The sequence below is a fragment of the Sus scrofa genome, chromosome 7, assembly GCF_054392235.1.
Source record: "Sus scrofa isolate SSC_HxYL_T2T_F1_AM1 chromosome 7, Sscrofa_HxYL_maternal_Yorkshire_Landrace_v2.0, whole genome shotgun sequence".
Lineage (NCBI taxonomy): Eukaryota > Metazoa > Chordata > Mammalia > Artiodactyla > Suidae > Sus > Sus scrofa.
Window position 1 is genome coordinate 4,495,677 of NC_139389.1, and position 27,730 is coordinate 4,523,406.

Consider the following 27,730-nt stretch of genomic DNA (forward strand, 5'->3'; position numbering starts at 1 on the left):
GCGGAAACGAATCCGACTAGGAACCATGAGGTTGCGGGTTTGATCCCTGGCCTCACTCAGTAGGTTAAGGATCCGGCGTTGCCCTGAGCTGTGGTGTGGGTCACAGACATGAGTGGATCTGGCGTTGCTGTGGCTGTGGTGCAGGCCGGCAGCTACAGCTTCGACTCGACCCCTAGCCTGGGAACCTCCATATGCCGCGGGTGCAGCCCTAGAAAAGACAGAAAAAAAAAGAAAGAAAGAAAGACATAGTTGGCCCTTCCTGTAACCTGCAGATTCAACCAAGCTTGAATAAAAAAGATTTGAAAGATTCTGGAAAGTTTTAAAACTTTCATTTGCTAAAGGCCAGCAACTCTCTATAAAGCAGTTAATGTGTTTACACTTATTCGTGTTCCATTGGGTGTTGTAAGTAGCCTAGAGCTGATTTAAAGGACAGGGGAGATGCGCACAGGCCATATGGCAACACTACACCATTTAATAGGAGTCTCCAGCGTCCCTGGATTTTGGTATCTGCCTGGAGTTCCTGGAACCAATCTCCATAGTAACAAGGGACCACTGTACCGGTCACTCGTTTTGGGGTGCAAAACACCAAAAAGTCTCCTTTTTAAAAAAGTAAGTTCCAGGTCTACATCATCGCCTAACTGTCCAGCTGTCCTCAGTGAGCATGCAAATCTCTTTAAACGAAGATGTCACGCAATTAAATCATTCAGCCGGTTAACAGCCTGCTCCACGCCGGTAGTAGGTAGTATAACTTTCACTTGAAACAACCCCTTTGCCTCTCAAGAGCCCCACACCCAGAAGTGACTCAATTTCATAACGCCACCATTAAAATCCCTAGCACTTTCCAAGCAACAGGCTTGGGCGTAAAGCATCAGTAACTCCACAGTGAGTCAGATGAAGTCTGTGAGTGTCGGTGGGGGAGGTTGCAGGGTTCCCAGATCAGCTTCCAGAGAATGGGTGCGGCCGAAGGCCGGGCTCGGCAGGCTCCCGGTGCATAACTGCGAGGGCCCGGCCAAGTCAGCCCGCAGGGCTTTGGGGCCCGCGTGTCCCACCCCAGGCTGGCCCAGGCGCCCCACCTGCCCCACATGCGCAGGTTTGGCCCATCTGAAAGGCTCTCTGGACGCACATCTGGGGCTTTCCCCTGGGCTTCGGGCTGGCAGGACCCCGCAGGGCCTCGAGCCGGTCCTCGGGACCGGAACGAACGGCCACTGACCCCGGGAGGCCCGGGTCACCATCACCCTCGCCTCCGCCCCCCACCCCTCCCGGGGCCGCTCTCCACCGCCGGCCTCCCTCGGGGCCGGAGGAACACTTGTGCGAGCTCGGCCGCGCTCCCCGGGACGCCGCATCCGCAGCCGCTGCGACGCGGGCAGCCCGGGATGGCCCGCGCGGCCCTCTCCTTCTCTATCCACCCGGCAGTTTCCATGGCTCCGCCGCCATCCTCCGCCCCCTTCCCCGCGCGGAGCCGGGCGGCTGGCGCGGCCGGCCCGGTGGGGGCGGCGGGGGGCGTGCCCGGCGCGGGGACCCGGGCGGCGCTCCCCAGCCGCGGGGCGCGGAGAGGCGCCCCCAAGCCCTCCCCCACGCCCCGGGCGGCCGGCCCCAGCCCGCTCGCCCGCACCCGGGTCCGCTCCCCGCCGGGCCCGGCGCCGGGGCCCCAGGCGCAGCGCAGCCCCCGGCCCGGCCGGCGGCGCGGGGGAGGGGCGCGGCGCAGGCAAAGTTGCTGAGTTGCTTTGCTCGCTCAGAAGTTGCAGCTGAGACGGCAGCTTCCCGCCCCCTTCCTGGACTCGGCGGCTCGGAACACACACCCCGCCCGTCCTCACCCGCTACCTGCCCTCGCCCCCGCCGCCCCGGCCCGGACTCGGCAGCAGCCCCTCCCGGCGCCCGCGAGGAGCCCAGGTTTCCAGCGGAGTCGGGCAGGGGGCGGGCGCACCCCACCTCCCCGTGCCGCCCGGGGGAGGCGGGGGAGCGGGGTTGGGGTGGGGGCAGGATCCCCTCCGCCCGGTCGCCTCGCGGCCGCGGCGCTTTTGCAGTTTGCAAAGCCGAGCAGCTGGGCAGGGGTCGCCCACCGGCCCCCGCGCCCTGCCTGGCGAAGCGGGGTGTGCAGAGCGACACGCGGGCAGGGGTCCCATCCCCTCCCGCTGGGGCTTTCGCCCGGGAGGCGGGAGGGGCTCCGCCAGGGGCTGAGGTCGCCAACAGGTGCTCGCGAGCCCATGTGACGGGGGAGGGGCCGCGCAGGGGAAGCCGGGGTGGGGGCGGGGGCGGGCTCCCGCCTCCTCCGTCGCCTCCCCCTCCCCCTCGGTCCCCCGCGGAGCCCGGCGCCCGGCGCACCCCGCCCGCGGCGGCCTGGGGATGGCTCGCGGGTGGTTCTCCCGAGCGCGGGTGCCCTCGCGGCCGGCCGGGAGGAGGAGCAGCAGGAGGGGGCGGGAGGGGATGCGAAAGTGGGTCAGGAATGTAACTGGACGCTGCGCACCCCCACGCACCCCCTCCCCCAGGGCCGGCCGCGCGGCCGCGCCAGCCTCTTGCTGTTGTGGTTCCCCAGCATTATCGGCGGATGGTTACCAGGGGTTCCCGAGGGATGTGTTTCCCGGTGACCCTTTGGGTAGAAAAACTTAGTTGCCTCAGTAACCGAGTTTGGCTTGGATGCGATGATGCAGTGAGGGCTCTAGGTGAGCGTGGCCGAGCAGTTGCACTCGGGGGTGGATTAACTTTTCTAATTACTGAACCACGACGGGAAGGGAAAGCTGGAGAGAAGGTGGGGTTTTGCCCTGCTTCGTGTTTGTTGTTGTACATTTCAGAGAACCTAAATCCACGTTTTTGCCTTAGCGTTTGAGTCCACCACTGCAGGCCCCGGTTGCCATAAATTCAGCAGAGTTCCTAGCCAACGCTCACTTAGTGGATACAAAGGCTCGAAGTTGCTGTCTCAGGGTTGGAAGGGGCCAGGGGGACGCTGACAGTTTTGTATTTGGGCAGGGCCTGAGGAACAAACACGAAGAGGCCTTTATTAAAAGGAGAAGAAAAAACAAATGGAAAAAAAAAGCCCCAAACCCAGCCCTCCTCAAAGCAGAAGAAGTGAGAGCAGCCCAGTTAGTTCCGTCTGGAGCCTAGTGGCATCTCACACCCCAAGCATGTGATTCGGGAGGGAGTATGCAGATTTTAAGTGATGGGCTTGGGGAGTTCCTGTTGCGGCATAGTGGGTTAAGAACCTGACTAGTATCCATGAGGATGTGGGTTGGATCCCTGGCCTTGCTCAGTGAGTTAAGGCTACACCTCCCCAGGGTGTAGGTTGCAGAAGCTCCTCCGGTCCCCGCGGCCATGGCTGTGGTGTGGGCAGGCAGCTGCTGTTCCGATTCAGCCCCTAGCCTGGGAACTTGCAAGTGCCACAGGTGCGGCCCTAAAAAGACAACAAATAATACATAAACAGTAAAGTGATGGGCTCGAGGTTTGCATTGCTGGTGACACAGACCAAGTCCAGGGAAAAATCATCGTAAAGATGAGAGTGCAAAGAGAAAGCTTGGCGGTGTTTGCCACCCAGACTCTTGTTGATCACCCTTCCAGAGAGGTGTGGCATTTTTTTCCTCCTGCTGGTTTTGTTGCATAGTACAAGACAGGGTAGCGGAAGCCAGGCCCAAAGAGCCCAAGACGCTTCACTCTGAGGAGCAATGTGCACCTCCTGAAGTTTTATTCACAAGCCCAGAGGAGTGTGTTATCCTCCAAAGAGATCTGAAGAGCTCTCTGAAAAGCTGACTCAGGAATTAATGTAAATTTCTGTTTCCAGGGCAACCCCAGATAAAGCAAACTAAAGGGAGATGTATTTTGCATTAAAGAGCCTGTCCTCATAGGAAGCTAAAACTGATAAACTGAGGTTGTATAAATCAAATCATACCCTAAATTTATACATGAGAGGGGAAGTTACCTTGTGAAGAGCGTTGTGAAAAATCTGATCGTCTCTCGTCTAATTTTATTTTGAAAAACTACAGTTTTTTCAGTAGTACAGTGGGAGTGAGAATACTAATGGTTGGTATTCTTTGCGGGGGTGAACTGACCTTGTTACATTCTAGATCAAGGAGCTTTAAATTCAACTGGCAGAACATCTATCTCTCTTTTTCCCTCTTATGGTGCTTTGGTGAACTGTTAGAACAGCTGAAGTTGGAAACTGACCAATTCCATACACCGAATGGTCTTGGATTTGAATGAAAGTGGCAGAGCTACACAGAACTTTCTAGAAACTTAAAAAAAAAAAAAAAAAAAGATGTTCATGATCTTAGGTTTTTGTCACCGTGATAAGGAACTTTTCCTTCTCCGTGAGACAATTAAGATTTCAAATCTTGGTCCAAAACAGCATTGTTGCCATAGAAATGAATTGGAAAGTTAAGCAGAAAATGGAGTGGCAGGCGTCCTTTCTCCGCCCCTTCCTTCTCCCTCCCCCCAAATGTCTTCTGCGCTGAGAAGACATTTCTCTGGTGATCTCCCTTTTCATTATAAATCAGATTTATCCAGCAAGTTCGATTAAGGTATCAGTCTCTGTCAAGAAAGGATTAAAAAAAGACGCCTTAATGTTGTGGTGTGTTCTTGTATACTGAAAATATTTGTTGCATAATTGGGGCGTGCTTTTCAAGAACTCTTCCCTGTGCAGCAGATTTTCAGTTGGGTTGTTCTGGACCATGGGTTTACAACCATCTACTCAACTGCCACCGCCAAAATATTTCTTTCAATGAACGTTTGCTTTAAAGGTTTTAGCCAGCTACTTTGTAGAGAACCATGCTAATTTAAGGACTGTGGAGGTTACAGAGAGACGTGTTCACCTTCCTAAAAAGACCCCAGTCTAGAAGTTTCCAGGCGACTCAGCAAGTTAAGGTTGCAGTGTTGTCACTACAGTGACTCAGCTTGCTGCGGTGATGTGGGTTCGATCCCTGGTCTGGGAATTTCCACATGCCAGGCGCGTGGCCAAAAAAAAAAAAAAAGACTCAAGTCTAATATGTTTTAGTCAAGGGGTGACAGCTTGATGACACACGTGAGTTTAACTGTTCAGGAATTTAATACAGACACCAGTGAAAAATATATGAAAATTGAGTTGAAAAGTAGAATAATGAGGGATTTTTAAACTGTTTTTCCTTTTTTTTTTTTTTTTTTGTCCTTTTGTCATTTTCTTGCGCCACTCCCGAGGCATATGGAGGTTCCCAGGCTAGGGGTCAAATCGGAGCTGTCCAGAGCCACGGCAACACCAGATCCGAGCTGCATCTGCAACCTACACCACAGCTCATGGCAACGCCAGATCCTTAACCTACTAAGCAAGGGCAGGGATCGAACCCACAACCTCATGGTTCCTGGTTGGATTCGTTAACCTCTGAGCCACGACAGGAACTCCTGTTTCTCCTTCTTTTGTTTATTCTCTAAAATGTTAGCAGTGAACCTGAAGAATGTAGGTGAAGCTGTAAGAATGAGGCCTTGCTGTTTTTGTTGTTTTTTTTTTTTTTTTTTTTTTTGTCTTTTTGTTGTCGTTGTTGCTATTTCTTGGGCCGCTTCAGTGGCATATGGAGGTTCCCAGGCTAGGGGTTGAATCGGAGCTGTAGCCACCGGCCTACACCAGAGCCACAGCAACGAGGGATCCGAGCCGCGTCTGCAACCTACACCACAGCTCATGGCAACGCCGGATCGTTAACCCACTGAGCAAGGGCAGGGACCGAACCCGCAACCTCATGGTTCCTAGTCGGATTCGTTAACCACTGCGCCACGACGGGAACTCCGCCTTGCTGTTTTTTAGGGAGATGTCGCCCGCCAGCCAGTGTGCCTGCCGCTGTCCGTCCAGGAGAGATCAGTAGTTAGGAGCTTTCCGGGAGGGGCCGAGAGCAAGGGTGAGCGGGAGGGTAAAGGGAGAGGGCACGCCCTTACTTAGCAAAGGCTCAGATGTGGCAGGGTGCTGGGTGTGCCCTGGGAGGGTAGCTGTGAGGTGGCAGCCATCAGGAAGTGCTCCCGAGGGAGTTGGTAGCACTTGAACTGAGGCGGTGCAGGATTTAGCTAGAGAGAGAAGGCCCTTCCTAGTGGTAGAGGTGAGATAAGCCGAGAGGCAGGAAGTTACAGGGCGTGTTTGGGGAATCGGAGTCCATCAGCTTTGCCACTGGAGATGGATCGAGTATGACATTTGCCATTGGAACGTTAGGTGAGGGACAGACCCGTGAGGGGCCTTGAATGCCTGGCCAAGTTGGGTGTTAGGACTTTATTCGTAGGTCGTGGGAGTTATGACAGGATTTGGAGCGAGGGAAATACGTGGTCAGAGTTGGGCTCGGGGGAGGTTAATCTTGTGAGTTGGGTTTGAGTGGAAGCTGAGGCTGTTGCAAAGATCCAAGGGCCTGAACAAGGGCTGTAGCGATGGGACCTTGTTGGAAGGCGATGCTTTGGGTGTTACCAAGGGAAAACGGGCAGTATTTTATAGTGTTCCGATGTGGGCTTGATGACGGAAAGGGTTCAAATCCACATGCCTTGGCAGGTGGTACTAGCAACAGAAACTGGAACAGGGAGCCAGTGTTCAAAGCAAATTGAAGGGTTGGTTTCAGCAGTGGCATTCGAGACCCTGATGGGCAGCTGGGTTTAGGTGATTTAGGGAAGATGGGTGGGTTTTGGCTGAACGTAGAGATGCGCGTCAAGAAGTAGGTGGTTATGGGTCCTAAATCTGAACTTGGTGCCAAAGGGCCTGTTTTAGGGAAGACTCATGCTTAGAATTTGTACGTATACGCACATACCTGTGTGTAAATTTCAAAATTCTCCTGCTTCCTCATAAAGCACGACAAGTTGTCATTCCTGAGGCTTTAGTTAGAGCCAGTTTCCTGAGTCAGCCCTGTTGTAACCCAAGTGCTTTACCCTGCAGCTCCCAAACCCGGCTCAACAGATTAAGGGTCCCACCCCGCAGGCGCTGAATCAGAACCTCCTGGTGCAGCAGGCGGGGTTTTTGCTCTGCGGTACAGCCCACTCTGCTGCATGTTCCTTTCGAGGATCCGGTGCCTCCACCCGTTTGTGCTGCAGTCTTTCCCGGAGCCTCCTGACTCTCCCAGGCGGGGGTGACTTCTTACTCTTCACCTGCTGGTTTCAACCTGTCCTTCTCCTTTTGTCCCTGATGGGAGCCATTGATAGGCAGTGCTGGGAGGGACCTGTTGCTTTCCAAATTGAGCCCGGGTTGGGAAGCCTGGCTGGATGTGTCAGGGGACCTCTGCCCTCTGCCCTTTGCCCGGCTAGGTAGGAAGGAGGCTTGGGCTGGAGGCTGTGAATGGGGGTGACTCACACCCTGTCCGTCGAATCGTCTGGAGGGTGATGCAGTCGCCCAGGTCCTGGGCAGACCACTTCCTGTACCTCTGGATACGCAGGCTCAGGCCAGGTATCTGGCTGCTCCTCTTCGAGGCAGGCAGCTGAGTGGTCAGCGGTGAGGCCAGGGGAGCCGTAGGATCTCAACATCAGTCTGGAGTTTAGAGGGAACTAGCTCGGCAGAAACCCGGGCTTGGATTTCTGCAGGGTGATGACCGTTCGCAGCTTCGGCACCACCCGTCTGTCTCTGTGTCTCTCTATTTCTTTATTGTCAGAAAAAAGCGAATGTCTGTTCTTTGGAGCAGCACACGTTTTCTCACTTTCAGTTAACCGGATGCTGATTATTTGGGTGCAAATTGTCATTTGCTCTTTATTTTTTATTTTATCTTTGTCTTTTTAGGGCCGCACCTGTGGCACATGGAGGTTCCCAGGCTAGGGATCGCATCGGAGCCACAGCCATGCCAGATCCAAGCCCATCTGCGACCTACGCCACAGCTCACGGCAGCGCCGGATCCTTAACCCACTGAGCAAGGCCAGGGATCGAACCCGCAACCTCGTGGTTCCTAGTCGGATGCATTTCTGCTGCGCCACGACGGGAACTCCTTGCTCTTTAGTTTCCTTTCTCGCTTATAAGCCTTGTAGAGACACATTTACATGTCTGTGTTATCACACGTCCAGTGGCAGGAACAAATGCTTAAAATTGATGGGAGAAAAAAAATATTAATGCTGGAGATTGGAGGGGCGATGTCCTCTCCCTGCCTCCCCTCATCCCCCATAGAATTTAAACCACCCACCTTTTAAGGCTCTAACTGGTAAAGCCAATGGTGGGGCTTCTGCTGTTGTTGAGCCCCCTCCCCTTTTTTTACCCACCTCCCGAGAGAACAGTAGAAAATGATAGAGTCTGAGTGGTTTTTTTGTTGTTGTTGTTTTTTTTATCGTGGTAAAAGATACATATCACATAAACTGGACCATCTGTGGCATTTTTAAGCACCCAGTTCAGTATTGTTATGTGCCTTGACGTTGGGATGCAAGAGAATCTTGAACTTCCTTTAGAAAATAAGGGAGTATTCTCCAAATGCCAGAAAATGAAACCCACGGTACCCAAGCAACTGTGAGCGAGAGAGGAGGTGTTGCGTTATCGGTATGCAGGCCACTCCCAGAGAGGTGAGAGACAGCGGTAGACAGGTGGTCCTTCTTAGGGGATGGCCTTGCCCAGAACATCCTTCTTCAGCCGCTCGTTGTGAAATTAAGAGCTCTGGGAGGAAAGGCAAGAGTATGCTTGAGATTTTAAGAAGCCAGAAAGAGGGCTAGCATCCTGCCATACAGATGCGAACATTTTCTTGAAGCTCTGAGTGCAGCAGGCAAGAAAGTGCTCACATGGGAAGTTGCAGAATTTAATTTACACAGCTGCCTAGAGTTTCCAGAATCTGTTTTGTATACTCTGTGGCTTATGGAGAGTCGTGTATATATTTTTCATTCTCTTGGCCTCACACGGACTAGTGACTACTGTTACCCTAGTTTTTCTAGTGAAGTGTATCTTGTTCTGATTAATGAGAATGTGAGTGTCAGCTGCCAAACAACTTCTAGATGAGCAAGAGCCTCCGAATTTACGATCATGTCAATGAACACACGGTCAAATGGAACCGTTTTTAAGGCTCGGTAAGTAAGATTCACAAGAAAGGTTGGAACCATTATTGCTGTTTGCTGAGGGTCTTAGTCAACCCAGATCTAGTGACAGTTCACTTTTTTTTTTTTTCCATTAGAAAATTTATTTTCACAAAACCCCTTGCAGTTTGCACTCGTTCATAATACCCACAAAACAGGTTTGCAGCTCATCAGTCCAACAGGATGTCAGGTGCCGTTCCCAAGAAGCTGCGGGTTCGTGTTTTACCCAAGGAGAGAGGCTGTCATTTCTCTCACAGCTCTGGAAACGGGTGGCGTGTTTACCAACCCTCCACTGAAGAGTGCTGCCGCCTTTGAGAAAACGTACAGAATGGCTTTGAGTTTATCTTATTCAAAACTGCTTTAGGAAACTTTTGCTTATCAGTCCTGAGAAGATGTGTTAAAACCAGCTTGGCAACTTTTTTTTTTTTTGAATATAGCATGCTAGAGAGGGCCTTGAGAAAAGAGTTTTGAAACAATATCAGGGTTGGAACTGAAAGGAAAGGCTTTTAGAAGAGAATCCTCATGTGTTTCTCTGCGTTTGGACGACTCATCTTTTAAAAGCCAGGACTTCATGGTGGGCCTTAATTACCAATGGAAGGTTCTCCTCTGGCAGCTGTAACAGGCATTGGCGATTAGAGCTGCAGCACGAACAACGTGGAGATCATTTATTTTCGATGGATTCACAATCCTGTGCCCACCCACGCCCCCAGTATAATTTACTGAATTCTGTTTAGAAGCAGTCGTTGCATAGATTTTTTTGTTTTGTTTTGTTTTTTTTTTTGTCTTTTTGCTATTTCTTGGGCCGCTCCCGCGGCATATGGAGGTTCCCAGGCTAGGGGTCGAATCGGAGTTGTAGCCACTGGCCTACACCAGAGCCACAGCAACGCGGGATCCGAGCCGCGTCTGCAACCTACACCACAGCTCACGGCAACGCCGGATCCCTAAGCCGCTGAGCGAGGGCAGGGACCGAACCCGCAACCTCTTGGTTCCCAGTCGGATTCGTTAACCACTGCGCCACGACGGGAACTCCTAGTTGCATAGAGTTGTGAGTGCTCTGTACGCTAAGGTGTGGAAATCCGGGTTTCAGAGGAGAGGTCTCGAGAGGATCCGTTCGGGAGTCACCGAGTTGTCATTTATCAGGTGTAGTCACTTGAGCAACGTGAAGGGCACGAATCAGCGGTTTCGTGCTGCACTTTTAGAAGATGTCGGTCCTTCCCTGTGCCGCGAGCTTCGGCCGATCTGCCAAAGGAAAGACTGCTCCTTCGTGTTGCTGTGTCATCAATCTGCAGACAGTGAAAGTTCGGATGCTCCCAGGAGTCTAACCTGTCTCCATTTTGAGTTTCCTTTTAAAGCTGAGTCCTTGCTTTTTACTAGAAAAACACCCCCGCTTTTGAAATCAAACAGGCCAGCAATGGACAGGTGTCTCTCTCACGGTGGCCTCTGCGATGGCGAAGGCGAGGGCCGTGTTGTTCCACAGCCGTGCGCTTTGCTTTGTCACGTCTGTGCTGGACGAGGCCTTCTGCCTCCCAGGATGTCAGCCTAGCCCTCAAACTCGTGTGTGTTTTTCTTTTGATTACCTTGGTCCCAGGCCAGCCTCATAGCTGGCGCGTCTAGCACAGGCAGTGTAGGAGCTTCTGGAGGTCGAGCTGCTGATCTTTTCATTATTTCCTGTCCTTTCCCCCTTGAATGATGCTCTTGAGCCCGAGGGGGGGAAAGTGATGAAAATGACTTTGAAAACAGCTTTGAAAAGGCATCTTTTCAGGTCTTACCTGAGACCAGAGACCAGAGACCAGAGACCAGAAAATGATGGCGAAGGTACATTCTGCTTTGTGAGGCAGGACCTCGGGCCCTGCATCAGGCGGGCTGGATTTGCCTGAGCTTTGCCGGGGAAGTGAAGAGGGTGTCCCCCGTGTGTGTGCCGTGATTCCGATGTCCAGGTCTTGGTGGGGGCGATGGTGAGAACTCACAGGGCGTCCCCGTGGAATTCTAGGGCAAGGCTACAGAATGGGGTCCTCTCCCCTTTGAATTAAAAGTAAAATTCTTTGGAGCTCCTGTCGTGGCTCAGTGGTTAACGAATCATGAGGTTGCGGGTTCGATCCCTGGCCTTGCTCAGTGGGTTAAGGATCCGGCGTTGCCGTGAGCTGTGGTGTAGGTCGCAGACGCGGCTCGGATCTGGAGTGGTTGTGGCTGTGGTGTAGACCAACAGCTGCAGCTCCGATTCGACCCCTAGCCTGGGAACCTCCATATGCTGTGGGAGCGGCCCTAGAAAAGACAAAAAATAAAGTAAAATTCTTTTTTGACTTGTAGGCATTCCCATAACTCAGACACCGTCACCCTGGCCAGTATCCTCTCTAGCTCCTATCCAGTTCACTAATTCCTGCTTTGGCCTTGGAAGCTCTGCCTCCAACCCCCACCCAGCCCCAGAGCATGCTGGGTGACCCATGCAATTTGAGAAGAAGCTATTAGAACCTCAATTGTATTTTTAGCTTGTCCTCTTTTTTTTTTCCCCCTTTGTTAAAATTGTGGTTAAAGAAAGATGTAACGTACAATTCTCCATTGTCATCATTTTTAAGTGTACAGTTCAGTGGCATTAATTACATCCAGGGTTGTGCAACCATCGCCACTGTCAATTTCCAAAATTTTTCATCACCCCAAACAGAAACCCTGCACCCATTACGCAATAACGCCCCATGTCCACCTTTACCCGCTAACCTACTGTCTGTCTCCTATGCCTGTTCTAGATGTTTCCTATGACTGGACTCGTACCATCGATGTCCTTTGGGAGCTGGCTTATTTCAGGTCGCATGATGTTTCCAGAGGTCCACCAGGCTTTATCATGCGTCAGTACTTCATTTCTTTTTTGGCTGAATAATATCCTGATATCTCTGCAGATTGCATTTTGTTTGTGCGTTCATCAGTTGATGGACATCTGGGTTGTTTCCACATGGGCTCTTTTGAATAATGTGGCTGTAAATATGGGTATAAAAGCATCTGTTGAAATCTCGGTGTTCAGTTCTCTGGGGTATAGATGTATATAAATACCTAAGATTGGAATTGCTGGGTCATGTGGTTATTCCATGTTTCACGTTTTGAGAAACTCCCAAACTGTTTCCCACAGAGGCTGCACCTGTCGAGAGTCAATTTAATAACAATGTGTGAGGGTTCCAGTTTCTCCACATCTTTGCCAGCCCTTGTTACTTTCCATTTTTTGATTACAGCCACCCCCAGTGAATATGAAGTAGTATCTTAAGGTTTTGCTTTCCGTTTCCCTGGTAACTAATGATACTGAGCATCTTTGCATGTGCTTCTTGGTCAGGTGCGTGTCTTCTTTAGAGAAATGTCCTTTGCATTGTCTATTTTTGTATATGTTTTATCGTGCCTATTAGCAGCATATAGTTTATAAATAAAAATATGCATGTGCTTGGGCATATGCAAAAGTGTTTTTTAAAGATGGAGAACGCACGTTTTAGAAGTTGGAGACTGTGACAGTAGACTCTGACAACGATGCATTTTAGTTCTTAGTGCCTAACATTAGCAGGAAAATATTGATGAAAATTCTTGAGCTTTCTGGGGTGGAATCTTATTTGGTCAAATGTAATGTGTTTACTGGAGCCTCCATAGGAAACTAACCACAGCGTCCCAAGACTATCTTTTGGGATGTTTTCTTTTGGTACTTAAGAAAGTAAATTTCCTTGGATGGGTTTCAAGTTAGACTTGCCTGTGCTCAATCCTATCTTGTGGTTAATAATGGCATTTCAGGGTTCTAGCGTATCTTACTAAGGGATGGAAATGGTTTTTCATGCCATGTCACATAGGGGAGCCAGAAGGCGTAGACTAAATCTGAAAGGAGAGACTTAGTTCTAAAATAGTGCTGCTGCTGCTGCTGCTGATGGTGATAGTAATACTTACTAGAGTATTTGAGGCCTGGGGGGTTGTTTGTTTGTTTCTTTCTTTGTTTGTTTTTAAGATTGGTTTTCCCATCGTTGTTCTATTCTCTGAAAGTAAACTTTGTGAAGTTCCCCTAAAATGCCAACCCCTCTCAAGGGCGTGACGTCACCCCCCCAGCACATCCTGGTGTATTTCTTTGGAAAGTGTGCACCCTGGCAGGCGTTTTCCAAATAAAACATTTGTTTCAGTAAACAAGTGTTTTATCCAGCAGCCCAAGTGGAGGGTTTTAAAACCAGTGTTTGTTTTGCCAGCAAACATTTTGTTTCAATCCTTACAGCTAAACAAGTGAGTAAGATTTAAGTGGCCTCCTAGTAAAAACAAATGCAGAACCATTCTCAGAAAACTGGAGCTGAGCAGAAGTCTATTTGCTGTTAGAGTGTGCGTTTAGAGATACGGGGAGCTGCTAATTTGTACTCTCTGTAGAGTTCTCTGCTTGGTCTCGGTCAGAGTGGAAAGTCTTCAGTTTGGATAAAGGCTCTGAATTGTTTTATTTTAAGGCAAAAGAGGAAGAAATAGAAAAGAATCATGAAAAGTATGTTTTGCATATTTAAATATTATATGTGCCTTAACCGTGTGCCTAAGCCATCATCAGGTGTTTGTCACCTCTCTGCTAATTATTTTGATGGTGATTCCTCCACGTGTGTCATGTAATCCAACCTCCACCTTAACTATCACTCTGCATCTTTTGATTTTTATAAAAATGGCAGTATCATCAGATTTTGGTGAGCTGTAACTCCTTTTATTTAGGGTTCCTTGTAATCGAACGTTCTTACTGTCTTTGATGGATTGTCTTTGGAAATACATCTGTGAATTTTTTTACATTTGAGAGTTTGAGCGTGATGAGCTTTTCTTTCCGCAAAGTAAAGCTTCTTTCCTAGTCAGGACACAGGCAGCATTGCACCTTCTTAAGAGGAGAATCAGAAATTAGGAAATATGGCATACAGGCAGAAGCATGTAGAAAACAGGGAAATAGATGTGGTTTAATGAGCAAGTGGACTGCCTAGAACCCCCGTCCAGATTAAGAGCCAGAACACTGCCCTAGAACCTTCTCTGCTTTACAGCCACCTCTCCCTTTGCTCCATAAGAAGCGTGCAGCCATGGGGGTATCGGTAAATGGCATCATTTAGTTCTGCAAGTGTTCGGTGTCCGTTACTTTTTACTTGTTTGTTTTCATCAACAGTATAAGTGCAAGACTCAGCCACGTTGCTGCCTGTCCCTGTGGTTTGCTCGTTGTTTTTGTTCAGGTTCCTGTCCTACGATGAGGCATTTGTCCATTGTCCTGTTGATGGATGTTTGAACTGTTTCCAGCTTTTGGGTCTTATGAAAAAGGCTCGAAAACATTCCTATGTGTACACACATACACACACACACACACACACACATCTCTTTGTGCAAATGTCTTTCTAGTGTGTGTATGGTATGAGGGGTGGACTCTTGGGTCATGGAGTATTCATATTTTCTTTTTTTTTAATTTTACGGCCACACCTGCAACATAGGAAAGTTCCTGGGCCGAGGATTAAATCTGAGCTGCAGCTGTGATGTACGATGCTGTAGCTGCGGCAACACCAGATCTTTTAACCCACTGTGCTGGGCCAGGGATCAAGCCCTCACCTCTGCAGCAACTGGAGCCACTGCAGTCAGATTCTTAACCACTGTGCCACAGGCGGAGCTCCTGAGTATTTGACTTTTAGCTTCACTGTAATTCAAAACTATTTCCCCAAGCGCTTGGTTCAGCTTGTGCTCCTTCTAACAGTGAATGGGCGCTCTTACTGCTCCATCTCTTCACCAGAACTTGGTATTGTTAATTTGTCATTTTTGCCTGTCTGGTGAATGTGAAATGCTGTCTTATTGTGGTTTTAATTTGCTTTTCCCTGATTGGTGGCTTCTTGGCTACTTTTTTTCTTAAGTGTTTCCCCTTTTTCTGTAAATTGTCTTCTTTTTTCGCAATTTATAGGACTCCTTTGTATGTTCCGGGGTGAGTCTTTACTTGAACGTATGTGTTGCAAATATCTTTTCCCTCTTTGACTTGTCTTTTTTGCTCTATTTGTGAGGCCTCTGGGTGCTCACAAACTCTTAATTTTAACTTTATTAGTTTTATCAGTCCTTTCCTTTATGGTCAATACTTTCTTGTTTAAGAAATTCTTCCCAGAGTTCCCGTTGTGGCACAGCAGAAAAGAATCTGCCTAGGAACCATGAGGTTGTGGGTTTGATCCCCGGCCTTGCCCAGTGGGTTAAGGATCCAGTGTTGCCGTGAGCTGTGGTGTAGGTCGCAGACGCGGCTCGGATCCTGTGTTGCTGTGGCTGTGGTGTAGGCTGGCGGCTGTCACTTACGTTGGACCCCTAGCCTGGGAACCTCCGTATGCCGCAGGTGTGGCCCTAAAAAGCAAAAAAAAAAAAAAAAAAAAAAAGAAAGAAAGAAAGAAAAAGAAGTTCTTCCCTATCCTAGGTTCATGAAGCTTTTCTGCTGTCTTTAGAGTTTTGCCTTTTTCACATGTGACTTTACCCTATTCTGTTCATCTGGATCTGGGTTTTGTGACTGTTGTAAAGTAGGGGCCTGTTTTCACTTTTTATCTCAGGGATGTTGGGCTGTCCAGGCACAGTTTGCTTATTTAGTATTTCTCCATCCATCCATCCATCCATCCGTATAAGCCGGAATACTTAGTGCTCGCGCATTGTCAGTCACGTGGCCTTTCGTGCTCCGTCTGTTTCTGTGCTATTTCCCTGGTCTCTTTGTCCATCCCTTAATTATCACCGCCTCACAGGGAATCCTGATGCCTGGGAGGGCTTGTGCTTGCATTAAGTGCACCTTGGTGATCTTGGCTTTTTGCCCTTCTGTATAAATTGTGGAAACAGAAAAAAAATTCCCTAACAGAACCTGTTGGAGTTATTAGGAGGGCTGCACTGAATCTGTAGACCTGCAGTGTTTAGGACGGCGATTCCACTGCATTGAAAGGCCGTGTGTAGTCTTTAAAGAATGGGACCCCAAAAATACCAAAAAAGAGAAGTTCAAAAAAAAACAAAAAAAACCAAGAATGATGCCCGGCTTCCTGGGTTCAGATCCCAACCCGGTTCTTCTCTGGCCACATGACCTGCAGGACCTCGGGGAGCCTCAGTTTCCTTATTTGTAAAATAGAGGTCTTAGTAGAATCCTTACAGGATAATTAAGAGGATTAAAGGATTACATGTGTTACCTGGGCTGTGTGGAAGGACCCGGAATACTGCAGGCACATAATATGTGCATATTATGCAGGTACGTGAACACTGATTTCTCCATGTTTATTTATATCATGTTCAATGTCCAAAAAAAGTTTTAACCATATATAATATATATAAAATACATTGCCGAATTCCCGCTGTGGCTCAGCGGAAACAAACCTAGTATCCAGGAGGACGTGGGTTCGATCCCTGGCCTCACTCAGTGGGTTAAGGATCCGGCATTGCCGTGAACTATGGTGTAGGTCGGTGTAGGTCGGTGTAGGTCTCAGACACGGCTCAGATCCCAGGTTGCAGTTGGTCGTGGCCTGCGTCCTGCACGCGAACCTGCACCTGCGTCCTCATGGATGCTCGTCAGATTTGTTTCCCCTGAGCCACAACGGGGCCTCCTATTTCTTTTAAACTTATGAAATCATTCTGGTTCCACGCTTGCGCGCAGACCGCCCAACAGGCACTGAGGCCCTTTTGTGTCTTGTTTCCAATGTTCTTCCTTTCCCTAAATTCTGTCCTAAAGATGCCCCACCCTTTGAGATTGGACTCCAGCTTCGCACCTCGACCTGCCCCCAGTGCAAGTAACATGTCCTAGAGGAAAACCCACGTCATTTCTTTGTCTGTGTCACGTTCCTGAGGAGGTGTAATTTTTTTAAGAAAGAAAGGGGGAGAAAAAGGAAAGAAAAAATATGCATACACACATACATACGTACACACACACACACACACACACACACAGAGGTTCCCCTCCACTCCTCTGCCTCTGGTTTCAGTTCCAAGCCTTCTGGTCACGTGGCAGTTCCGCCCCCGGTGGGAGTGAAGCCTCAGGCTCTGTTCGATTTCACTTTGTATCGCAGGAGGCAGAAACTCAAAGTGAAACCAACGAGAAAACCAATGTGTTCTTAATGGTTTTACCCAAACCATAAAGCCGCCTCTTGGAGGGAGAGGGAAATCACCAGCCGTCTAATCCGGTTTCTCGCGTGTGTCCCAGGCGAGGTTGCCCCTCCGGTGACCATCCTCGGGGGGTTCGTTGAAAATGCAGATTCCTGGGCCTGACCCGCACCCCGGAGTAAGACGAGCCAGGAGGAGGAAGCAGGGATTTGCATGTTTTAAAAGCTGTCCTGGGGGGTGTTCCCATCGTGGCTCAGCAGTTAACGAACCCAACTAGCATCCATGAGGACGCGGGTTCCATCCCTGGCCTCGCTCAGTGGGTTAAGGATCCGGCGTTGCCATGAGCCGTGGTGTAGGTCACAGACACGGCTCGGATCCCACGTTGCTGTGGCTGTGGTGTAGACCGGTAGCTAGAGCTCTGACGGGACCCCTAGCCTGGGAACCTCCATGTGCCACAGATACGGCCCTAAAAGACAAAAAGACCAAAAAAAAAAAAGATTTCCTGGTGGGAGTGACAGGCAGAAGGGAGCGGTCTATGCTGCTGCTCAGATTTTCACTGACCCCACACCGCTTTATGGACGGTTTCGGAGTGCTTTCACACTGGATAGCTGACGCCTCTTGGGGGCTGAGTGTCGGGCACCTCACGTGTGAACCTGTGAGTGGACTTCCGTTATTAGCCCCATCGTACCGATGTTGAAACTGAGGCACAGAGAGGGTCAAAAGCTTGATTCAAACACCTGATGCAGATCTGTCCCCGTCCTTGTGGAGCCTCAAAGCAAAAATCCTGCCCTTTACTAATGACAAAATAAGCTGCTCTCTGGCAGAAATGGGCCCCAGAGGTCTCTGAGGATCAGGATTGTTGCCTGGGTATCGTGTCCTGGGCCTCACACATTCGTTCCTTTGGCAAGTCCTTACTGGGCATGTAGTGCCCACGTGGCTCGGCGTCGGGGGGATTCCACAAAAGGAAGACGTAGTCGGGACAGGATAGCACATCCGCCGGGCATGTGACGTCTGACAGATGAGAGGACGGTGGGATGGAGGAGCCACTGTCCCCTGAGCTCTTCCCTGACTCAGGCTCGGGGCTCAGTGTTTACAGGTGTTTTTCATCCATTCGTTGGTGAGCCACCTTTAGTAGCTTCTGTGGATTGTCGACAGAGCAGGCTTAGAGGCATAAACTCGCCGCTGGTCATACAGCTTCTACCTCTTGGTTGTGACCGCAAGGTAATGCCTCGCTCTGTCCAGAACCCAGCTTTGAGCTGCTGGATTTTCTGCTTTTGACAATCCAATCAAACAGGATTTTCTGTTTTCTAGGGACTAGAATTACCATCCATCCATCTGACAGGGACCCCACAGACCAGTCACTAAGATCAGCCTGGGGTTTAAAGAGCTCTTCTCCGTGGCTTAGAGTGTCATATTCTTCATTTGCTCGATCTTCCTACCTTGTCCCCAGGTCCTGCTGTCCTGGGCCAGGTGAGAATCCTTCAGAGCTAATATTAGAATGGCCAGGTTCACGGATCATGACACGATGGACAGATGTCTAGGGATGGGAGGAGGTCCAGAACTGGTTGTTTTTTTTTTTTTCCTAGGGCCGCTCCCAACGGCATATGGAGGTTCCCAGGCTAGGGGTCTAATCAGAGCTGTAGCCTCTGGCCTACACCACAGCCACAGCAACATGGGATCTGAGCCTCGTCTGTGACCTACACCACAGCTCAAAGCAACGCCGGATCCTTAACCCACTGAGTGAAGCCAGGGATCGAACCTGCAACCTCATGGTTCTTAGTCGGATTCATTAACCACTGAGCCACGACAGGAACTCCCCAGAAGTGGTTTGTGAAGGAACATCAGGGCTTTGCCCATAAGTACAGCATCTGCTTACCACGGTGCAGAGGCGGGCTGGTCTTCTGTACCCCAGGCGGGCGCCTTGATGTCATGAGAAGATGGTCCATGTCTGTTACTGTGCTATATTCTGAATGCAGTGTCATTCTTTTGGAGCCTCTTCAGGAGTGTAGACGGGTCACAAAGCAACCTTAGACATCATCTGGTTCAGTTTCGTCGTCCTGCTGAAAAGGGAAGGGCAGACCTGCACAGGAAGGGACTTGTTCAGGCACAGCCAGTTGGTGGCAAATCTGGAACCCAGTTCCCGACCCCCAGCACAGGGCCTTCCTTCTACCTCTTTGATTTTATGGCCACCCCGCCCTAATCAAGCTGACTCACCTCATGAAAAAGTCCTCAGAATCTCAACTCTAAAATGATTCATACGGTGAGGCTTTTTCTTTTTTTTTTTTTTTTTGAGGCTTTCTTTTTAAAGGCAGACGTAGCTTCCTTATGATGTATTATCTAGGCCAGTGATAAGATTATTTTGTTTCTAAATGTATGATGGTGGATGATGCGGGGACTGAAGTCACATCAGGCCTGCAGGGGAGCCCCATCTGGCTCTCAGGGCTCTTCCTTTTGCTGAGACGCGTTTGCCGTGGAGAAGGAGAAAACCTCAGCAAAAGATAATCAGAGGAAGAGGTGCGTTGGCTCGTTAACATCTTTGTTACTTTGTTCCTTTTTAATCTCCTCGGCCAGGCCTCCGTCGCCCAGGTGTGGGGTGTAACTTAGACGCTCTCTGACCCAGTGTCCTTGGAGGGTGGCCACGTGCGGGCCAGCGATCTGATGCTTGCTGAGCCGTCCTGCTTCAGCTTCTGCTTTCCTCCCCGTGAATTTGGTCACCTTGGCATTGCCTTCACACTGAGAGAGACAGAAGAGTCCCATGGCCGTTTTCTTTTTCTTTGGGCCGTTTTGTGGACGTGTGAAATGTACAAAGCGTGGTACCCGTCGGAGCTCCATAGGCGTCAAGCATCGGTGGCAGCTCAGGTCACTGCGGAGATGTACGTTGGATCCCTGGCCTGGCGCCCTGGGTTAAAGGATGCAGTGTTGCCCAAAGCTGTGGTGTAGGTCGCAGCTATGGCCCGGACTCAATCCCTGGCCTGGGAACTTCCACATGCCGTGGGTGCGGCCATGAAATTAAAGAAAGGAGAAAAGCACACACAGTGTAAACGGACAGCTCCTTGCATCTGCGCTAGATGAGTGCCCCCGTTCCCCCAGCCCCCCGGCCGCAAGAGCTCCGAGTCCCACAGGCCTGGCTTTGTGGTCTGGTGTTGCCGCTTCCCGTGTGTGTCACCGTGGGCAGCTTACTGAACCTTTTCTGCATCGCAGTTGTCTCACCTGGCGATAGCATCTCATAGGTGCTGGTGGAGCGTCACTATAACATACAGAATTTGCCAGAGTTCTTCCTTTCCTCGGGTCCCAGGAGGACCTCTGCAAGCCAACATCCTCTAAGTGGGTTAGGCAGGTGGTAGCTGGAAGTGTGTGATAGGAAGTAACTGCTCACGTGTATCTGGAAACATGAATGATATGGACCCTAGGAAACAGATGCCTGCCCCGGCCCAGTCTCTCAAAGGGCTCATCAGAGAGACTTGATTGGCAGTAGATTAAAGTGGCACCATATCTACGTATTCATATATACCCTGGGATATATGTGAATCATAGAAATACACATAGTACAACAGTAATTAAAATAAGTAAGAGTGGAGTTCCCGTCGTGGCTCAGTGGAAACGAATCTGAGTCAGGTTCGATCCCTGGCCTCGCTCAGAGCTGTGAGCTGCGGTGTAGGTCACCAGCTTGGCTCGGTTCTGGCATTGCTGTGGCTGGCGGTGTAGGCCAGTGGCTATAGCTCCGATTCCACTCCTAGCTTGGGACCCTCCATATGCTGTGGCCCTAAAAAGACAAAAAAAAGGTTGAGTTCTCTTGTGGAGCAGTGGGTTAAGGATCCGGTGTTGTCACTGCTGTGGCTCAGGTTGCTGCTGTGGCGTGGGTTCGATTCCTGGTCCAGAAACTTGCACATGCCACTGGTGTGGTCAAAATAAAAAAGAAATACACTAATTAATTTAAATAAATGAGGTGAATTAAGGCTAAAGCAGATGTGTAAGCAAAGCTGGGGGTGAGGCTGACACACAAGATGACACCATGGGAGTTCCCATCGTGGCTCAGTGGTTAACGAATCTGACTGGGAACCATGAGGTTGTGGGTTCAATCTCTGGCCTCGCTCAGTGGGTTAAGGATCTGGCATTGTCGTGAGCTTAGTGGTGTAGGCTGGCGGCTACAGCTCTGATTAGACCCCTAGCCTGGGACCTCCATTTGCCACAGGAGCGGCCCTAGAAAAGGCAAAAAACAAAACAAAAAAACCCCAAAACCAACCCCCCCAAAAACCCCCAAATTAAAATGACACCATGAAATCCAGACCATCTGCCTGTTGTGGGTGCGGAGCTGGCTTTGGGCATCTGGCACTCCAAGCAAATGGAGAGATGATTGGTAATAAGACTCAGGGCTCTAGTGATAGGACAACAAACCCGCTGTGCAAGAGAAACACGGTTTTTTTCCTTGGCGCCAAGACTTGCCTTCTGTGGGTCCTCACAAGGAGAACTGGATGTCGGGTGGTGGGAGCCCCTGCAATTGATCAGATCATCTGCTTTTAATGCTGTGCCTCGGGCTCTGCCTCTCCGTAGCCAAGTGGCAAACAGCCACTGCCTAATTTCGTAAAAAGCATTTTATAACTGACCATAAACTGATGAAATTCTATTCTCCAGTTAGTTTCAGTGATACAAGGAAAGTGAATACAGGCCAGACACATGTCACAGATAAATCCAGTTGTGAAGTTTCTAAGTGTATCAGGCAGTAGCAACAGCATGGTAGGTGGAAATATGCTGTTTCAGCTGCATGGGGAAAGGAGAATTTTCCACTGCTCTCCTAACGAAGGCGCTGAGGAGGAAGCATGATTTTTAGGATGTGCTTGGGTAGAGGGCTTAGGATAAACTGAAGTGAAGTGGGCTTTCTCAGTGTGGCCACGGTCCAGAGAGTACAGGCCCAGGCCTGTGGGACTTGACTTTGGGGAGAGGAAAAATATGGTTCATTGAAAAATTATCGTCAAGGGCTCCTCTTTGTGGGAATTCCTGTCATGGCTCAGCAGTTAACTAACCTGACTAGGATCCACGAAGACGCAGGTTCGATCCCTGGCCTCGCTCAGTGGGTTAAGGATCCAGCATTGCTGTGAGCTGTGGTGTAGGTCGCAGATGTGGCTTGGATCCTGACTTGCTGTGGCTCTGGCGGAGTTTGGTGGCTACAGCTCTGATTGGACCCATAGCCTGGGAACCTCCATATGCTGTGGGTGTGGCCCTAAAAGACCAAAAAAAAAAAAAAGTTCCTCTTGTGGCTCAGCGGGTTAAGAACCCAACATAGTCTCCATGAGGATGCGGGTTCGATCTCTGGCCTTGCTCAGTGGGTTAACAATCTGGCACTGCCTTGAGATATGGCTCAGATTTAATCCCTGGCCTGGGAACATCCATATGCTGTGGGTACAGACATAAAAGAGAAAGTACGATTCAATTTCTATCTTTAAAAAAAATTCGATTTATTTATTTTTATGGCTGCACCCAAAGCATGTGAAAGTTCCTGAGCCAGGGAACAAACCTGAGCCACAGCAGTGACCATGCTGGATCCTTAACCCCCTGAGCCACCAGGGAACTCCTGGTCTTCCTCTGTTAAGGAAACAACAGTTTGCCCCTCTCTCCACCTCCACGGTGGAGGGAGGGCCCTGCCTTCCCCCCTGATTGCGGTGTGTCTTGGACCATGTTCTAGCACAGGTGCAGTGAGCACTGGCGAGGAGGCCTTCGCATCCAGGCCGGGCACTTCCATTGCAGGAGCAGCCAGGCGAATCCGGCTAACATGACCTACAGTGGCGTTTCGGACAGTAGGGAACCTGCTAACCAGGAGAGCCCGCCCAGAGGGTGCTAACAAGGCTGATATAACCAGGGCGAGGCTGTTTCCTTGTACCGTCCTTCTGCCACAGCCAGCTAAGATGTCCCATCACTTCTTTCTTTGACAGGACAGATTATTGCTAAGCGTCTCCTAGAGGTGACCATTCAGAGTTGGCATATCATTTAATTTGGACCCTGACAGTGTGGTAGGCCTCATCTAGGGGCACCTTTGGAGTTAAAGCCCGTTTCGGCCACTGGGGTTCTTGGGGCAGGTGCCACAGTAAGTATTTCTGATCCCTGAGGCGCCTCCTCTGAGCTGTGTGATCAGCTCCCCTCCCCCTTCCACCCTCCCCGAGAACCTTCCACATCGGCTGCCAGAAAGACTTGTGACCTGTGGGCACAGCCCAGCGTAGTGACTGCTTTGTGTATCAGCCCATCCAGAAAGCAGTCTAGAAACGTGTGCACGAGTCTGGAATCTTTCCGAAGCCTCGGGAACAGGGACTAAGTCTCTTCTAAGTGGGGAAGCACACGTGCACACGCGGCCACAGAGAGTCGTCACTTCAGGATGGAATCGGGGCCTCTGCTGGCCAGATTTCTGAGTTGCATACTGTGCTCATCGTTCTATAATTTGAAACCCCCATCATCATCGGGCACCTGAGGACGTGTTCAGAGGTAGCTGGTCACGGGCGCCTGTGCATGGGGAACAGCCACTGATCCGATGTCTGAATTCAAAATGTGCCTCTGGACCACTTTCTGCTGGATGGTTTCTTCCCCTGAAAAATGACTTGCTATAATTAGCCCCCCCCCCCCCAAGCCGGCTTGCTGTGCCCGGGCTCTTTCGCCTTCTCACATTCCTGCCTGCCCCGCTCCCCAGCGATGCAAAGCTGCGGCCCTCTTGGCCTCCATCTCCTGGCCTGCTTATCAGCTGTCCTTAACCTTTGTCCTGTTAGCTTGGTGGCGCTTTGGTGCACTCCGGTGCAGCAGGGAAACAGTACCTCTGTGCTCAGGACAGCGTCCTCTTTCATCCAGCCGCTCTCCTAACCACGGCTAACTCTCGCCCCTGCGGGTTACATCGGGGGCCCGTCTCCAGCTTTCTCGACCCAGGTGTCTTCGTTTGCCTTTGGGGAAAGAAAGAAGGGCCATTTCAGTCGGGGCTTCACAGCTGGGTGTGTTTTCAGCTAGCATCTTGGAAGATGGGCTGCCAGCATCTTTCTGCCACCTGGCCTTTCTAGCCCTCTCACTTCCTGTCCTCATGGCATTCAGCAGACCCGGGCAGTTCGGCGAGCAAGTTCCTTTTGTTGGTCTGCTTTAACGTCAGCGCCTTTAAAGAGAGTCTGAATCCTTATTTCAAGTAGGGGCCCAGCTGTTGGAGGGACCCCGCTGGTGTTAACAGAGGTGCTCAAATGAGAACTGGGGGGATTCAACCTTTTGCAAAATGGGAGCATACATCCGCCTCCACCCGCCGACCCCGTGGCTCAGGATTGAGTCAGGGCTCTTGGGACACATTAACTTTCTTTTGTATCCAGCTTAACCATCCAGACCTGTTTCCAGCACAGATTTTTGTGGCTCTGACACCCCTACCTACCCTCAGCATTCATAAAGCTAAGAAGAGCCTGCCTGTGGGGGTGTCCTCAGCTGCTTAGAACATGGTAGGGCAGGACCAGCCAGGCATCCAGCAACTCGAGTTCCCGGAAAGCTTAGAGAGGCGGGAGGTGGAAGGGAGGCAGGGGGAGACTTGGGGAAGCGTCTGTGCCTGTTTGCACCCCAGCCTGCTGGCCACTGAAGTGCCATCTCCTCTTCCCCCGACTTCTGTTATCTAGGGACGGGCTGTCACCAGACCCCCAGGGAGCCTGGCGTGGGGGGGGCGCCTCCGGGAACCTGCAGCCTGGCCCCGCCTCCTGATGGCCCCGCCTCCTGATGACGCAGCAGCCCCTGGAGGTGCTCGCACAGCCACGTGGCCTTGCCAAGGGCTTTCTGGCTGCTGTGAGCACCTTGTCAAGGGCTTTCCGACTGCTGTGACCTTTCAGGTTTCAAGCAGGGAGATTTCTCAGCCCTGGGAGCCGGGGGGCGGGGCGGGGGGGGGCCTGAGGACAAGTCCCAGCTTCATGCAGCTTTGGATGTTCAGCGGTCACATCTCTCTGACCCCAGCCGCCTCCAACGCAGGAGGACTGTGAGTTAGGTGCTCCCATGCGTGTAGCAGAGCCATCAGTCCCCGCAAGCATTTGAAACCATCTCTGCAGGCCTCCTCTTTCGAGGCCGCAGCACCTGCCAGGATTAGCACCTGAGCCGCAGTCCCATAACTACCAGCGCCTCTCCAACCCTGACCTGGTTTTGAGACATTGTCATTTGTAGACCCCGTTATACCCAACTGTGACCGAACTTGCTGGAACAACTCAGCAGTTCCCAGCACAGCCCGGCCTTTCCCAGCCTCCACCTTGAACCTGCTTCTCTTCTGCCACACGGTCTGAGAGTTAAAAACTCATCAATGAATCTTTCACTTTCAGTGTGCGCTTCCTGAATGAGTCGTAACTTCGATTTTTTTCTTTTTCCCTAACTTTGCTCTCTGATCTCAAGGGCCACATCTGACAGAATGCTCTTTTTTTTGGTTTTGTTTTTTTTTTTAGGGTTGTTTTTTTTTTAAAGGGTGGGTGTTTTTTGTTTTTTTTAACATCTCTTTATTAATCAAAATGACTTCGGTTTGAAGGAAGCACCTTACACAGAACTCATTTAGAAGATTAGAGCTGTTTGTGAGAACGTGAATGTAGCTGATTATCCTTTTTATATGTAAAAAAACTGGCAAGCCGTTTAAACCTTTTTCCTCCTGGTAACTTAGAAAAAAAATCAGCCAAGGTACTTGAATTTTGTCACCTTTCTTTTTCCCTCCTTGTGCCAGGATAAAGATGTCGTAGAAACTTTGGGGTGCCACCCTCCTGCTCCACGCTTTTGGTAGGAGAATAAGTGGCTTTTTCCTTGAGAGGAGGGTTGTGCAGCCTGTGTCTGAGCTATTCTCTTGCAAATCCCTGGGGGTACTTAGTGGCAAAGTCTGACTAGCCACGCTCCTTGATTTCCTTTGAACAAGGGGAGTGACTTGCTCTTTTTCTGCCCAGCCCTCACGCTGAAAAAATCCGGTAGGTGGCCAGAGAGTCTTTAGAAGACTAAAGACAGCTTCCGAGAGCCACTGGACCAGGTTTTAAAAAGAAAAGTGTGCTTGGATCTTTGTCCCAGCGCACAATGCAGGAGGGGCTGAATGGGACCGGGCTTGGGGACAGGTGACTTAAATTAGACAAGTTACACATTGACATGTTTGACTCCAGCTAAATTGAGTTCTCAAAATAATCCCTGGGCCCGGAGCTCCAACTGTTGAAGCCGGTCCTCATATCAGACCTTTGCGTTGGCCTCGTTCAGCCTCTGGTTCCTGGCGCTACGTCATCCTCTGCAGTCCCACCAGGAGCCCCACCAGAAGGCCTGTGGCACCAGGAAGGATTCCGTCGGCACCCACAGGGCCAAACCCCAGGAGTTCTGAGGGCTGAGAACTTTGCCCTTTGTAAATTACTTTTGTAAAAAAAATTCTGAGTTGCGGAGACCGCGATAAGGAAATGGCTCTGCCGTTTTATAGGGCCAGCACTCAGTTTCCTGTGGTGTCCCATGTGCCACTCTGATTTGAGTCATCTGAGGCCTGAGAAGCCACCATGACCCTGCCCTTAGTCACTTGTTCTGGGGCTGGCTGGTGTGCAGCCCATGTCCCCAGCCACAGGTGTGTGCTGGGTCACAGAGATGTTCCGAGAAGCAGCCAGCATCTTTGACTAAAGGATTCACTGAATGTGACTTCAGCATTCACGTGGCGGGGTGTGTGTGTGTGTGTGTGTACATATATGTGTATATATATAAAGACCATATATAGAGAGAGAGTTTACCATGTGAATGATTTTTAAGTGTACAGCTCAGTGGCATTAAGTAACGTCACGGAATTGTGCTATTAGCATCTCCATGTATCTTCAGAACTTCTTCATCTTCCCCAAAAGAAACTGTACAGAATTCCCGCCGTGGCACAGTGGGTTAAGAGTCCAACTGCAGCGGCTCCCGCGGCTGCAGAGGTGTGGATCTGAATCCTCGCCCAGCACAGTGGGTTAAAGGATCCAGCATTGCCACAGGTACGGCTTGGATTCGATCCATAGGCTGTGAGGCCATAAAAAAAGAAAGAACCTCTGGACCCATTAAACCCTTAACTCCCCACCCCCTCCCTCATCTCCTAGTAGGACCCAGTCCACTTTCTGTCAGTACGGATTTGACACTCTAGGGACCTCCTGTAAGTAGAATCATCTAGTATATTTGTCCTTTCGTGACTGGCTTATTTCAATCAGCACAATGGCATCAAGTCATCCTGTTATAGCGGATGTGAGTATTTCATTCCTTCTTCTTCTTTTTTTTTTTGCTTTTTAGGGCTGCACCTGTGGCATATGGAGGTTCCCAGGCTAGGGGTCCAATCGGAGCTACAGCTGCCAGCCACAGCCACAGCCACAGCCACACCAGCTCCGAGCCACATCTGTGACCTACACCACAGCTCATGGCAAGGCCAGATCCTCAACCCAACTGAACAAGGCTGAAACCTCATGGTTCCTAGTCAGATTTGTTTCCGCTGCGCCAGGATGGGAACTCCCAATATTTCATTACTTTTGAAGACCGAATAACGTGCCATTGTACATGTAAGACCCTGTTTTGTTTATCCGTTCATCATCTGAGAACATTCGGATTTTCCTTCCACTTTGGGGCTCTTATGAATAACGAGGGTACAGGTCCTTTGAGACTGCTTTCAGTTCTTTGGGGTATAAAGGCAGAAGTGGAACGGCCGGATCATAGAGTAACTCTATTTTTAATTTTTGGAGGAACTGCTGTATTCTTTTCCATCGAGGCTGTTCTATTTTACTTTCCCACTGAC

General features: G+C 50.3%; 1 protein-coding gene across 1 annotated transcript in view; it reads left to right on the forward strand.

Annotated features, from left to right (window-relative positions):
• The first annotated feature begins 1,752 nt into the window (after positions 1–1,752).
• The window catches only part of RREB1 (ras responsive element binding protein 1), a 175,443-nt gene continuing 149,465 nt past the window's right edge, over positions 1,753–27,730 (forward strand). Inside the window, exon 1 of the mRNA XM_084967314.1 lies at positions 1,753–1,890. The gene's annotated coding sequence lies outside the window, so the exon portion shown is untranslated. The remainder of the gene's footprint in view (positions 1,891–27,730) is intronic.